Genomic DNA, 12,249 nt, shown 5'->3' with positions numbered 1-12,249 from the left:
TTGGGTGGCAGGATGGACAAAAAGTGGCTTATTTTTTTTCTCTTTGCTGTTTCCTATTACCTTGCCATGTCCTGAGGCTCCAGTTGTCTGGCCTGTTTAGGGGTCGTGCAGCTGCTGCAGGAAAACTGCTCCTTTGAGATTATGTGTGTGTGTGTGTGTGTGTGTGTGTGTGTGTGTGTGTGCGTGTGTGTGTGTGTGTGTGTGTGTGTGTGTGTGTGTGTGTACTCGGGTATTTGTGTCTGGATGTCTGTTACCGTGACAACACTGCCTGCCAATCACAAGCTCCTGCACGCCTTCGGTTCTCCCACACAAAACACTCGACTCGTCACCCAGGGAGTGGCGCAGCGAGAAGATGTATGTGTCCACGTGTTTATGCGAGTTCTCTATAATTAAACAGTCATTTGAGTAAGTGGCTGGTCGCATGGTAATGTGTCAAATTAAAGAAGGACTTTCTAATTAAAGAATTAAAGAAGTTCTGACTAATTAAGTGCTTTATAAGTAGACAGAAGAAAGCCCCTCAGACAGGGAGGTGGCGTGCCATGTTCTCTGCTTCTGTGGCCATGATAATTGGTCTGACTTATTAACGTACAATTAAAAAAAAAACTAATCAACTTTTTATCATTTCTTCAAATCTTTACTTGGATAAGTTCATGAATTGATAACTGTTTGGTTTTCAGTCACTAGGACAGGTTTACTGTAGCTGTAACTATTTATCATGGCTGATCGTGAAACTAATAATTATGATTAGAACGAATTATGCTCATGTGTACCGCATCTTTTCTGTATGTGCTCTGTTTGTTAGGAATATGAAAGATGTCTTTTGCTTCATTAGAGACACACGATGCCCATCAAACGTATCGTATTTAATTATGTTGCAGCTACAAACATCAATGTATTTATCTGGATTTTACTGCGTAACTGTGGAGTGAAATGAAAAAGGATTCCATATTTATCATTTTTACAAATACAGATATGTGAATGATGATGTGCATTTGTTTTTAGCGTTTGAGTCAATGTACCAATGGCTCCTCCTTCGAGTTAAAGTTGTATGTTTCAACAAGTTCTAGTACATTTGTAGACCAACATTTCTGCCTTTGTAGTCATGAAAAGATTTAGAAATCACAGACATTTACAACAGGTTGCTGTTTTTTAGTGGATTCAATTGTGACTTTATAAGATGGGCCAACCAAGAGCTGTGCAGTTATGAGGTGTAAGAAAGACTTTACAAAGCTTTGAACATTTTTACATGTAAAACTCCAAAATGTGTGGTAGCGTTTGTAGTCTGCCACACAGTCAATCTTTTGTAAAATGTCCTCTTGCTGCATTTACCACTGCAAAATTTTAGCTTATGTCTGTACAAGCTGTGGAGGTGTAGAGACGAGATTGTTGCTAGTGCTTCTTGAGTTTCATCAGATTGTGTCTGTATGTTTAGGGTCATTGTCCCGCTGGAAGGCAAACCTTCACACCAGTCTCAACTCTTTAGTAGCCTCTAACAGGTTTTCTACCAGGATTACCTGTCTTTAGCTCCATCCGTCTTCCCAACAACTCTGTCCACTTTCCCTGTTCCTTCTGATAAAAAAAAAAAAAAAAAATGCTTGCTGTCCCCCTCTAAATGGCTTCTAGCAAACCACAAACAGGACCTTTTTTTTTTTGTGGCTTTCTTGCAATAGTAGCTTTCTTGTTTTCAATCTTGTTTAAAGGTCAGATTTGTGGAGTGCAGGACTAAAAGATGGCAGATTGCCCCACCAGAGCTTCGGATCGCTGCAGCTCCTACAAGGTTACCATGGTGAATCTTGTCTGCTTCTCTGAATAAAGTTCCCCTTGCTTGGTCTGTCACAGCTTGAGAGATTGTCTTTTTCGCAATGTTCATTGGCCTTTATTGTGCTGTTTGTTCATCTGTAAAACCTCTGAGTCCCTCACAGAACAGATGTATTCATAATGTGACTAAATTACACACAATTAAACTCTGAATTGATAATTACGTGATTTCTAAAACCAAATGGAGAAGAGTTTCCAGAGGACATGGGGTCAAATACTTTTGCAAGGCTTTTTACCTGAATGGCAAAGAAAAGATTAGATGTAGGACGATGAATTATGATGTCTGTTCATAAGGTTGTTTTTTTTATGATAATATGACTCATTCTTATGAAAAACACATATTTGAGGAGCTTCATGGGAAATAACTTGAAGAGCCTGCTGCGTTTCATAAAAAAGAAAACATCATTGTAACCGCTATAGATACATTTTGTGAAGAGACAGATCAGTTTAAGTGCAGGGAATTATGGTCTCCATTCAATGCTGTGATTTATATATGAGCAATTGCCCTCTGCGGCTCTGACAGCCTACTATCACATCATTAGTGTGACTCTAAATGACTCTGTCAGTGCCACCAGTGCAGGATTTTCTCTGCCATTGTTGTTGCTGAAATTGAGGATATTTCTGCTTTCTTCTGCTGTGATGGGGTACCGTGTGACGCCTGTGAGAATATCCAAAACGCTAATAAGACTGTGAACCAGCTTGCAGAATTTGCACCTTTAGATTGGAGATTAAACTGCACCAGAGGACACATGTAACCAACCAAACACACTGCAGTCCTTCAGAAAGTAACACTTTGCAGTTATTGACCATCACAGCCATGCTTTTCCAATTTTGTGTCTTTTAAAAGCAGTGTATAGACAACATCAGTTTTAGGCTCAGTTTTAACCAGAGTAAAGGCGCTCCTAATCACATTCTGCTGTGACGAAAACCTTAGGCTGACCCAGAATGCTGCTAAGAAAATGGATGTGTTGGTTCCATGTCAACTCCACAACCCGATGGATGGATGGATTAAAAAAGCGACAGATGGATGGAAGGGATGCAGAGCTACAACTATCCATTATTTTGGTTATCGATTATTCAGATGGTTAATCGATTAATCAGATTTAATCACATTCTGCAGATTTCCGCTTAAATCTCTCTTTTTTCGACAATATTAGAAATATATTGAAAAATACAAATAAATAAGTGATTCAGTTTATTTTTACAATAAGGAAATAAACATGTGTTTTGCCTAAAATGCCAAAATAGCATTCCGATTGTAAACAAATGATCATTTGCATAGTAATCGATTAATTTTTTGCATGAACTGATTAACAATTAGAAAGCAAAGGTGCTTAATCTGAGATTTTCTTTTTACAGAATCTGAACCAGGTGAAGCTAAAACTGCCACTTGAGGAGTTGTGGGTGAAACATATTAAAGTTTTTTTTTGTTGTTTTTTTTCTAAATGTTTATATTTTTGTACAATTTTAGCTTTATTTCTGCTCTGTGTTGTTCTTTTAGCAACTGGCCTTTTTTTAGTCTGTACTTCAGTTAACAATTAATCGATTATTAAATTAGTTGGTGATACTGGAATAAAAGAATGGATACATAGATAAATGGATGGATGGTTTTAAAATGGGACTGATGCATGGATAGATAGATGCATGGATGAACAGATAGATACGGTTCTCTGGTTCTCTCTCTATTTTTACCAGATCAGTGGTCAGTTGCATGAATATGAGACAATTATTGTAATTATTTCCTCTTTCACAGTGAAGATGTAGAGGTCAATCAGGAATGTCAGATCTTTGCTGGATTTGTGTAAGACAGCAATTTATTTCTGATTCCTTTAATTTTCCCATTTTGATGTAATTATCGGGTTAGAAGGTCAGAAGCAGTTTAACAAAACAATACTTGCAGTGCCCAAACCTGTGGTGTCTTATGTGTTATTACAGTCCTCTTTATGAATTTCTGTTTTAACGTAGAAGCTTTCTTAGTATTTGGCTTTGTGGTCTCAGCCTCACATCTGCGATGTCTCTGTGGTGAAGTTTAATTACAAATTTTTTTGACTTGACCTGCCATAATCAGAGGGTCTGTTGATGCTTCCTTGAAACCTTTTGAAGAATGGCAAGGTTAGTAGAGGTCTAAAGCAAATCAATGTGAGGACTTTACTGTCTTATAATTTCAGATTCTGTCGAGCTCCTGATTGTCTTTGGTCTCGGTCAGGTGCTTCAGCCCCTCAATGAGGCGCCAATTCATTAACAACCCGATTGACTAAGTGCCATTAAGGAACAGTTATGGATTGTTTTTGTTTTTCTCTCTTCTCTCTTTGCAATATTTCTGCACCTATAAATCTTTTGTGCATATTTACAGCCATTGAGGCTCCATTTTCTCCAAGTAACTCATTTAAGAGATTTAAAAACAAACTGATATGATCTTCAAAGGTTGAATTTCATCCTTTTCGCCTGATTATTTATTGATGTCCACCAACATTTTTACTGACGGAGCAGCACAAAGCTGGAAGCGAAGTTTATATAAAGGTTTTAAATTTTTAAAATAAAGTAGCTGCAAGAATACATGATTGTCAAAATTAACCTTTTATGCATTTATGCGGGTTGCAACAAGGAAACATGGCAAACGTGTACAAGAAAAGCCACTGAGTAAAATTTACACACAGAATCTCGTTCTAGCAAGACGGCAAAGTGGCTAGATTAATTATAATCATGTGTTAAAGATGAACCAATAAAGTCGAGACCAAATCTTATGGAAGGTTTTTTGGCAAGACTTGAAAATATGTGTGTGTAGTTATTCTCCATCTAATGTGACAGAGGTTCCGAGTTTTACAAAGAAGTGACAGAGATTTGAGTCCCTAGAGGTGCAAAGCTGATAGAAACCTACTTCAAAAGACTTCCAGCTTGCAGAACCATGTAGACCATGAGTCATTCTCCTCTATCTTCACAAATATGCATTACTATGGGCTTGTTTTTCACATAAAGAATGACAAAAAAAAAAAAAAATACGCTAAAGTTCTTGGATCTGATGTGACAAAATCTAAAAGCTCACTGGGTATAATCATTTTTGTTCGACTCTATATGAAATGATGAGCTGTCGCCTGCTGTAAACTAACAAAACGTCTCAAACGTTTGAAGCAGAGTTCATATTCTGTTCACCGAGCCTTAAAATAGACACTCACTCGACACTCAGTGTAACTAATTATACTTTAAGTTCAGGGGGGAAAAAAATAGTTCCTGAGAATTTAAGTGATAGCAAGACTGGAAGGGCTGTGCTTAACTGTCTCAGTCCTTTAACATCAAATTCATGAATATTAACACTTTCTTGTAATCAAGCATTACATTTTTATGCAGTTTTTTCCCTCTAAACAAAGAGGCGAAGTACTTGACCACCATCTTTGCCCTTTATCCTCTCTGTCCTCTCTGTTTGTGGACACTCAGTGTGCCTCTGTGTGCTTGTCTTTTATTAATTCATAATAAGTGGCGCCTTGGGGCTGCAGAGATTTCCCTACTCTGCTCTCTGTTATTTTTGTCAGTTTCTCAACGCAGCCAGAGATGGCCATTTCCCCCCTCAAGTCCTGCTGTGTCTGAGCTGCAGGCGGTAAACGGAATGAGATTTTGAAATGATGCACAATTTTTTATTTTTTTTAAGAGGCAATATCTCCCCCCCCCCCCCCCCTTCGATGAATAGAAACATTAAATTAGCAGGATCCTTGTAAGCCGGATTTCGTCACCCCACACCAATCTTTACTTTTGCCTTTTATAAACAAAGTTTGCATCCGGAGAAGCGTGAGGCAGAAATTAAAACTAACATTTCTGAAGTTAGAACTTGTTATGAAATAAGTTGCTTGGATTGAAGAGTGGTATTTATTTTTCAGGTGAGAGCAAGGAGAGTCCGAAGCTCTGGGAGGTTCTGTCAACTACAGTAATGAGGTGTTTTTACTCACTGCACATAAACCTTGCCTGCAGCACTTGTCTGCTAACTTTCTGTATCCATGCAGCCCTTGATAGGTCAAAGAGAGTGCAAACACATTTCCTTTTGGGGGGCGGAAGGGATTGGATGTGGACAGACGGCTGCAATATACCCTGCATATTACATTTATTGACACCCCTGGTAAAGATGTGTCAAAAGTTTCAAAGTACTTTCAAATTTTGTATTTATTTATTTTATTTTTTTTTGCAGTTTTAGAATCTCACAGTGAAAGTTTTAGAAGAATCCTACCATTAATTTGAGAACATGTGCCCGAAAGGCAAAAAAAAAAAAAAATCTCACATTAAAAAAAATATTTCTTTTTCAGCAAAGGTGATACAGTTTTGCACACCCCTGCTTTCTTTGCTTCACAGTGTAAGTTTGCCAGTAAGTCAGTGTAGTCTTCTGCTTTAACATTTCAGAAAGTTGGTGCTTACAGACAGAAAGATTTTTGACCATCTATCATCACATATTCCTCCTAAATCACCCAGAGTCCTTGGTTCTCTTCAGGTCTCTTCAGGTCAACCCACAGGTTCTCTGAATTTATGCCTGGAAGCCTGATGGCCTTGAAAAAAGTGGTTGTTTTTGTGTTTGGTGAATTGTGTGTCTGTGTTAATTTGGCTGAAAGGCTCAGTGATTATTTCTGTTTTCTGGCAGTTTTCCTGTCATAAAAATCTGTTATATCAAAGACAACAAAAAGGTTTCCAGACCTTTTATAATATCTGCACCACTCTAGGAGCATTCACCGTCTAAATTTGTGCATCAGGTTAAGAAGCTCATTTTTAGAGTTAAGCAGACTCCACATTTTACCGTTTTTGGTATTAGGAGAAACCTGTTTTACTACCCACATCAATTCCAGTCAGCTTGTTGGCATATAGATGCCGTTAAATAGAAACCTGGTGAATCCCAGAATGCCGTGATAAATATGGATCCTCATCCAGCCTACTGTCCAGAGGCTAAATAAAATGGACTTGTGCATGTGAAAGTCACTGACTATTATTTAAAAGTTGTTTGAAACTCTTAACTTAACAAGAAGTAAATTATAAATTGTAAAATGTTTCAGTTATTGTTTACTTAAAGCTTTTACCTTAATGTGGGATTTATTTTAATGGGCTTTTTTGTCACTGATGGAATTTTATGAAATTGCTGGGTGAAGTTTATTCATTTTATAATGAATAAACTTTTAAATAATTATTTAAATGTAGCATTAAAAAAATGGAAATACAGACATACTTTATTAATATAGAATTAATTAATTGTGCCTCAATTAAATGTATTTTTAATTTAAAAACTATTCATATCAAGATTTAATCAAATATTTTGTGTTCCTCAATTCGGGCAACTTCAAAAACCATTCAAAACCATTGATCCAGAGTCATAGCAAACTTGGAAGAAGCCAATCAGACGCCAGGGTCTCTATATTAGCTGTCTTAGTCCCGCAAACTGAGTTTGAATGATGAAGTCGAAAATTTGAATTTATTCATGATGAGCACAGAAACATGACAAAATTAATTGAACTAATTGTATCTAATTTTTAAAATAAAATCAATATATTAATTCTTTATGAAAAGTATTTCTGTATTAATTTCCAATTTTTTAAATAGATTGATACTTTTAAATAACCAATTTGTAAGTTTTTTACTTATTGTAATTTGACACGTACAGCACCATATATATATATATAATATATGTATGTATGTTTGTATGTTTGTATGTTTGTTTGTTTGTTCAACATACATGAATATGTTCAACATAAAGACTGCTACCACTGAAGTCTGACCCCATTTCTGTGCCGTAACAAATAACCGTGTGATAAAGCTCCATCAAGCAGAACATTTGGCCTTTTCTTGAACGGGTTTCATGTAACAAGGTTGTTAGACGGGAGGAAAAAGTGCTGAGTAGCGATCAGAGCAGAGGTGTATTTTCGAACCCGAGGCCTGTTGTATGGATTTATCCAGAGCATTTTTAATACCGGCATTGCGTTGATCCAAATCGATCAAACTTTTAACACAAATGCCAATTCACAGGCAATAAGAGAATTGTGCTCTCACCAATCAAATCGCTGATGCATTAACCTTTCCTGGGAGCCAAGCGAGGGGGGGATTGAATAAAAATGCTATTGATTCTGCAGGCGAAAGGTTAATGTCATTGAGCTGAGGAAAATAAGAATGCAAGTTGTGTTGGTTGGCTGTTTTAATACTTACCAGACAGCTGCTACAGCATTATATCACATGTAGCAGTCATTGTGATTCAGCGTGTATTTGCAATTGATATGCTGAGTTTTTCTGCAGTACAAAACATTTTCACAGTTTGGGCGTCAAGGCAGGCATTAGTCCTGTGAGGGAGAGAGAATGCTTTCCTCTTTTTGATTTACTGGTAGTTGTTAAGCTGCTGCAGGTGGCTCTGGCAAAGAAACAATGCAAGACTGTCCAGCTGTAAAGGTAAACCTGGCTCGGTGGGACACTGTCTGAAATGATGCCAAACACACACATTCACACTTCTCTGTAAGATTACGGTGTTGCTCAAGAAGGGCAGTTTTACTCCTGATTGTCGTTACCACTGGAACAACACTGACTTGTTGTTGTAAACCATTCCGTTGTGTTGTGGCATCTGCTGGAGGTATTTTAAAGGTGACACCTATGAGGGAAATGTGTTCTCAGGGTTTGTATTAAAAATTGTCAAAGCTATTTTGTCAGTACAAGGTCTGTGAAAGCGTGCAGTTTATACCCGGTCTCTTTCCCTCTCTGGCCTTCTTGTGATAAATGGTTTTCAGCTTCACTGAGTTTCTCTTGTGTGGAGCACCAAACACCAGAAAGATGCACTTCGCTAAACTGAATGTTGGCTCATGTTCTCATAGAGTGCAGTAAAAAAGTTTCTGGCATTATGTGCTGCAGTATTTCTTTCTTTCTTTCTTTTTTCTGCGACCTCTTTTTGTAAGATGATAAATCGGAGCCTAAAACAATGTAGTGTGGTGTAATTTGTAGTCAAGTAGCAGTCAAACAGTGGAAGATAAATAATTCAGCAAGATGTTAAAACTGTCACAGTTGACAGTCAAGGTGATGTATGACCAGGTTGGTGTCTCGAAGAGTTCGGTGTGAAATGAGAATTACCCTGATTTTTATTTTTTATTTTATGCTGTGGTGGAAGTGTTTAATTTCTACTGCAAAGTCCCTCAGTTAAGATAAACCATAAAGCACTATACTGCTATAATTATCTACTGATAATTATAGCAGTATGACAGGTAGTCTTTATGCACCAGTTCACTTTCCTCTTCTCATGTTCTTCTCCTTTCAACAAAATTCTCATTGATAAAATCCAAAGTTTTTGAAAGTATCCTGTAGACTGATAACATTGGTCTTGTAAAGATTAAAACAAAAACAAAAAAAAAATCACCAAGCCTACTGTGAAACATGGAAGCTTTGCTGCATTTGGCACAAATAACTTTGAGTCTGTCGAAAGCACGATGAAGTCTCAAGACCACCAAAGCTTCCTGGAGCAAAACGTACCGTGACAGAAAACCCAGCCTCAGACTCAGTTCTAGGGTAAAAATGTGGGAAAAGGCGTTCAAGAATAGCTGTAGCAAAACTAAAACATTAGACTATTCCTAAAAGTATGAGGCCAGATTTAATCTTTTTGAACATTAAAATGATCTAAAAATTTCAAGACGCCATGTTTCAATAACGATAACATTGGTCTTGTAAAGATTAAAACAAAAACAAAAAAAAATCACCAAGCCTACTGTGAAACATGGAAGCTTTGCTGCATTTGGCACAAATAACTTTGAGTCTGTCGAAAGCACGATGAAGTCTCAAGACCACCAAAGCTTCCTGGAGCAAAACGTACCACTCAGTGACAGAAAACCCAGCCTCAGACTCAGTTCTAGGGTAAAAATGTGGGAAAAGGCGTTCAAGAATAGCTGTAGCAAAACTAAAACATTAGACTATTCCTAAAAGTATGAGGCCAGATTTAATCTTTTTGAACATTAAAATGATCTAAAAATTTCAAGACGCCATGTTTCAATAACCCCAGCTACTGTTTGCAAATGCAGAGAATAGATTGTTTGCATTGATTACTACAAAAGGTGTTACTACACAGTATCTAATGAAAGGGAAATCTGTTTTTTTCCGATTCATTTCATTCTTTTAACTACTCAATATTCAATTGAATCAGTAATGACACAGTATGGGGTCATATTAGGTCAGTCAAACACATGGCAAACAACCATGCTACATTCAAACCTAAGGGTGATTTAAAGTGAGCAGGTATCCTAATAATCGTGCTTTTGGACTGTGGGAGGAAGCCGGGAGTACCTGGAGAGAACCCACACTTGGATGGGGAAACCATGCAAACAGGAAGACTGAATTTGAATTCAGGATTTCCTTGCTGCAAGGAAACAGTGCGACCAACTCCTCCCCTCTTCTTATCCAGCATGGGTTACTCTCTCTCTCTCTGTTACAAGAGTTCAATTGTTTCCGCGGCTGCTCTGGGAGAGATAAAGTCAGTGCAGAATCTGTGTGTGTCTCCACGAACAATGTGTCCTCCTCGGTGAAATTGTTAAGCTCATAGAAGGATCCTTTGATCCGAGTTGGAGCAGTTATCGGATCCTATATTCTTGATCTCCTCTACTGATGATCATCAAGGAAGGAAATTAAATCCCCATTCATCTTTTGTCTTGTTGCCTCACTTATCTCCAGTACGTATTTTCTTTTTTAATTGTGCGGCCATGCTCTCTGCCACTTTCCTGCATGCTTCAGTGGTCTGGGATTTTAGCGCTATATCCCCTCAACTGGCAAAGCCTACAAATGTGAGCGCTAAATAATTCAAGGCAAAAGGGCACTCTGGTTGTCCGTAGACTCAAGCTGAAGCTAATGGCGAAGCTCTCTAAAGATCCAGCTATATGGCCTCTTCGTTTGTTGCATTTTATTTATTTATCGTCTTGCATGATGAAAAGAAAAAAGATCAGAGATGTGCACGACCTACTTGTACTTACTCAAGGTATCCAACCAGATGGGAAAAATACGATGGCTCATGAATTACTTTTTCTTCCTGATGATGACAATCTGGTTGTTTCGAGGGTTCTAGGATTTCAAACATCGTACTGATTTATTGGTCAGTGACCGAAATGTTAACATTTTCCAGCACTCAAAAATAAAGCTTGTGTTTCCAGGCAAATGAAAACAATATTCCTGCATCAGTGCAGCAAGTTTGTACTGATGGAGGAAGACCCAAATATTTACAGTGTGTCTCAACAATGTCAGAACAAGTGGGGTTGTGAGGATTAATCCATTTCTGTCTGTTCAAAAAGTAATGAATTTGTTTTCGGATTAAGTCTTCCAAATGGAAAACTGTTGTCATCTATTGTTGTGTGTGTGTGTGCGTGCGTGTGTGTGAGGGTGGAGGCATGAAGGAGTAATTACCGTGGTGACGGTAAACGTAATCTCAAAAAACTCCAGCTATGGTTGAGGAATAATCTGGAAAATGTTTTTCTGCTCCCTGATAGAGGCTGATGTTGCATGCCAGATTTTTCAAATTTCTCTAAGGATTAAATTTTTATAGAGTATGATTTTCTTGCTAATTCATCTTTTTGTGTCTTATGGCTTTTCACTTCGCTATCTTGAATTTGTTAGAATGCTGCAAGTTTTTGTTCACATTTCTTTTTCATTTAGGCGTTTGCTCAGATTTTGCATTCTTTAAACTGGTGACATGATTTTTTTTTTCTTTTTTTTTTTTTTTTGCAAAATAGAAAACTGAGATATTTTTTTTTAATATATTATTTCTTCATCTAATATATGCCAGCTCGTAGAAATCTTAAACGATAGCATCTCAGGTAAATGGCACTTACGCTGCATAGGTGCCTATACATGTGTAATGAAGGGCTCTAATCTTGTGTTTTCCTTTAAACCACTCCACCCTCTGTTGAAATAAATATGCCATTTCCTCTTGAGTGCATGTTCTCCAAAGGAAACGGCTGGACCAAGATTCAAGGGCTCAGATGGTTCAATTACAAATGTAAGAGCTATTGAGAGGTTTTATCTACAATGTTTCATCAAGCCACCAGCGACTCTCAGATCTCTACAAGTCTGAGGTGGCCCTAAAACACCAAAGCAGAAGCACTCACCCAGATAGGTTGAATTACTTGATGAATTATTTATCATGTTGATGGAGATGAGCTTTGTTTCTACCACTAATGGAGCTAAATTTCGCTTCTGCTAGTTTTTGCGGCTGTTTGAACTGGACTGTTTGGCGCAACCAGACAAGGTTTTTCCTTCAACCTTAAAAATCAAAAGCAACTTTGACCATCCGTGTTTAAGTCGGAGTTTAAATTAAGTTTTCAAGTGGAATCTAAACGACACTAAAAGGAACCCGAGCGTGAAAAATCTGCAGGGATCTTGTAATGAAGAGAGCTTCATTACTGGGTCTATTTGTATTTAAGTCACTGTTTAGCACTTTAAAAACACTTTTTGCACTTT

General features: G+C 37.6%; 1 protein-coding gene across 4 annotated transcripts in view; it reads left to right on the top strand.

The window, feature by feature from the left end:
- Positions 1-12,249, top strand: part of enox2 (ecto-NOX disulfide-thiol exchanger 2) — a 201,685-nt gene that overhangs the window by 92,304 nt on the left and 97,132 nt on the right. The gene's annotated exons all lie outside the window — the stretch shown is intronic.

The sequence above is a fragment of the Poecilia mexicana genome, unplaced genomic scaffold (assembly GCF_051168715.1).
Source record: "Poecilia mexicana isolate PSO_F unplaced genomic scaffold, ASM5116871v1 scaffold_10, whole genome shotgun sequence".
NCBI classification, from domain to species: Eukaryota; Metazoa; Chordata; class Actinopteri; order Cyprinodontiformes; family Poeciliidae; genus Poecilia; species Poecilia mexicana.
Note: the sequence above shows the minus strand (reverse complement) of the source record. Positions and strands in the feature narration are given on the sequence as shown.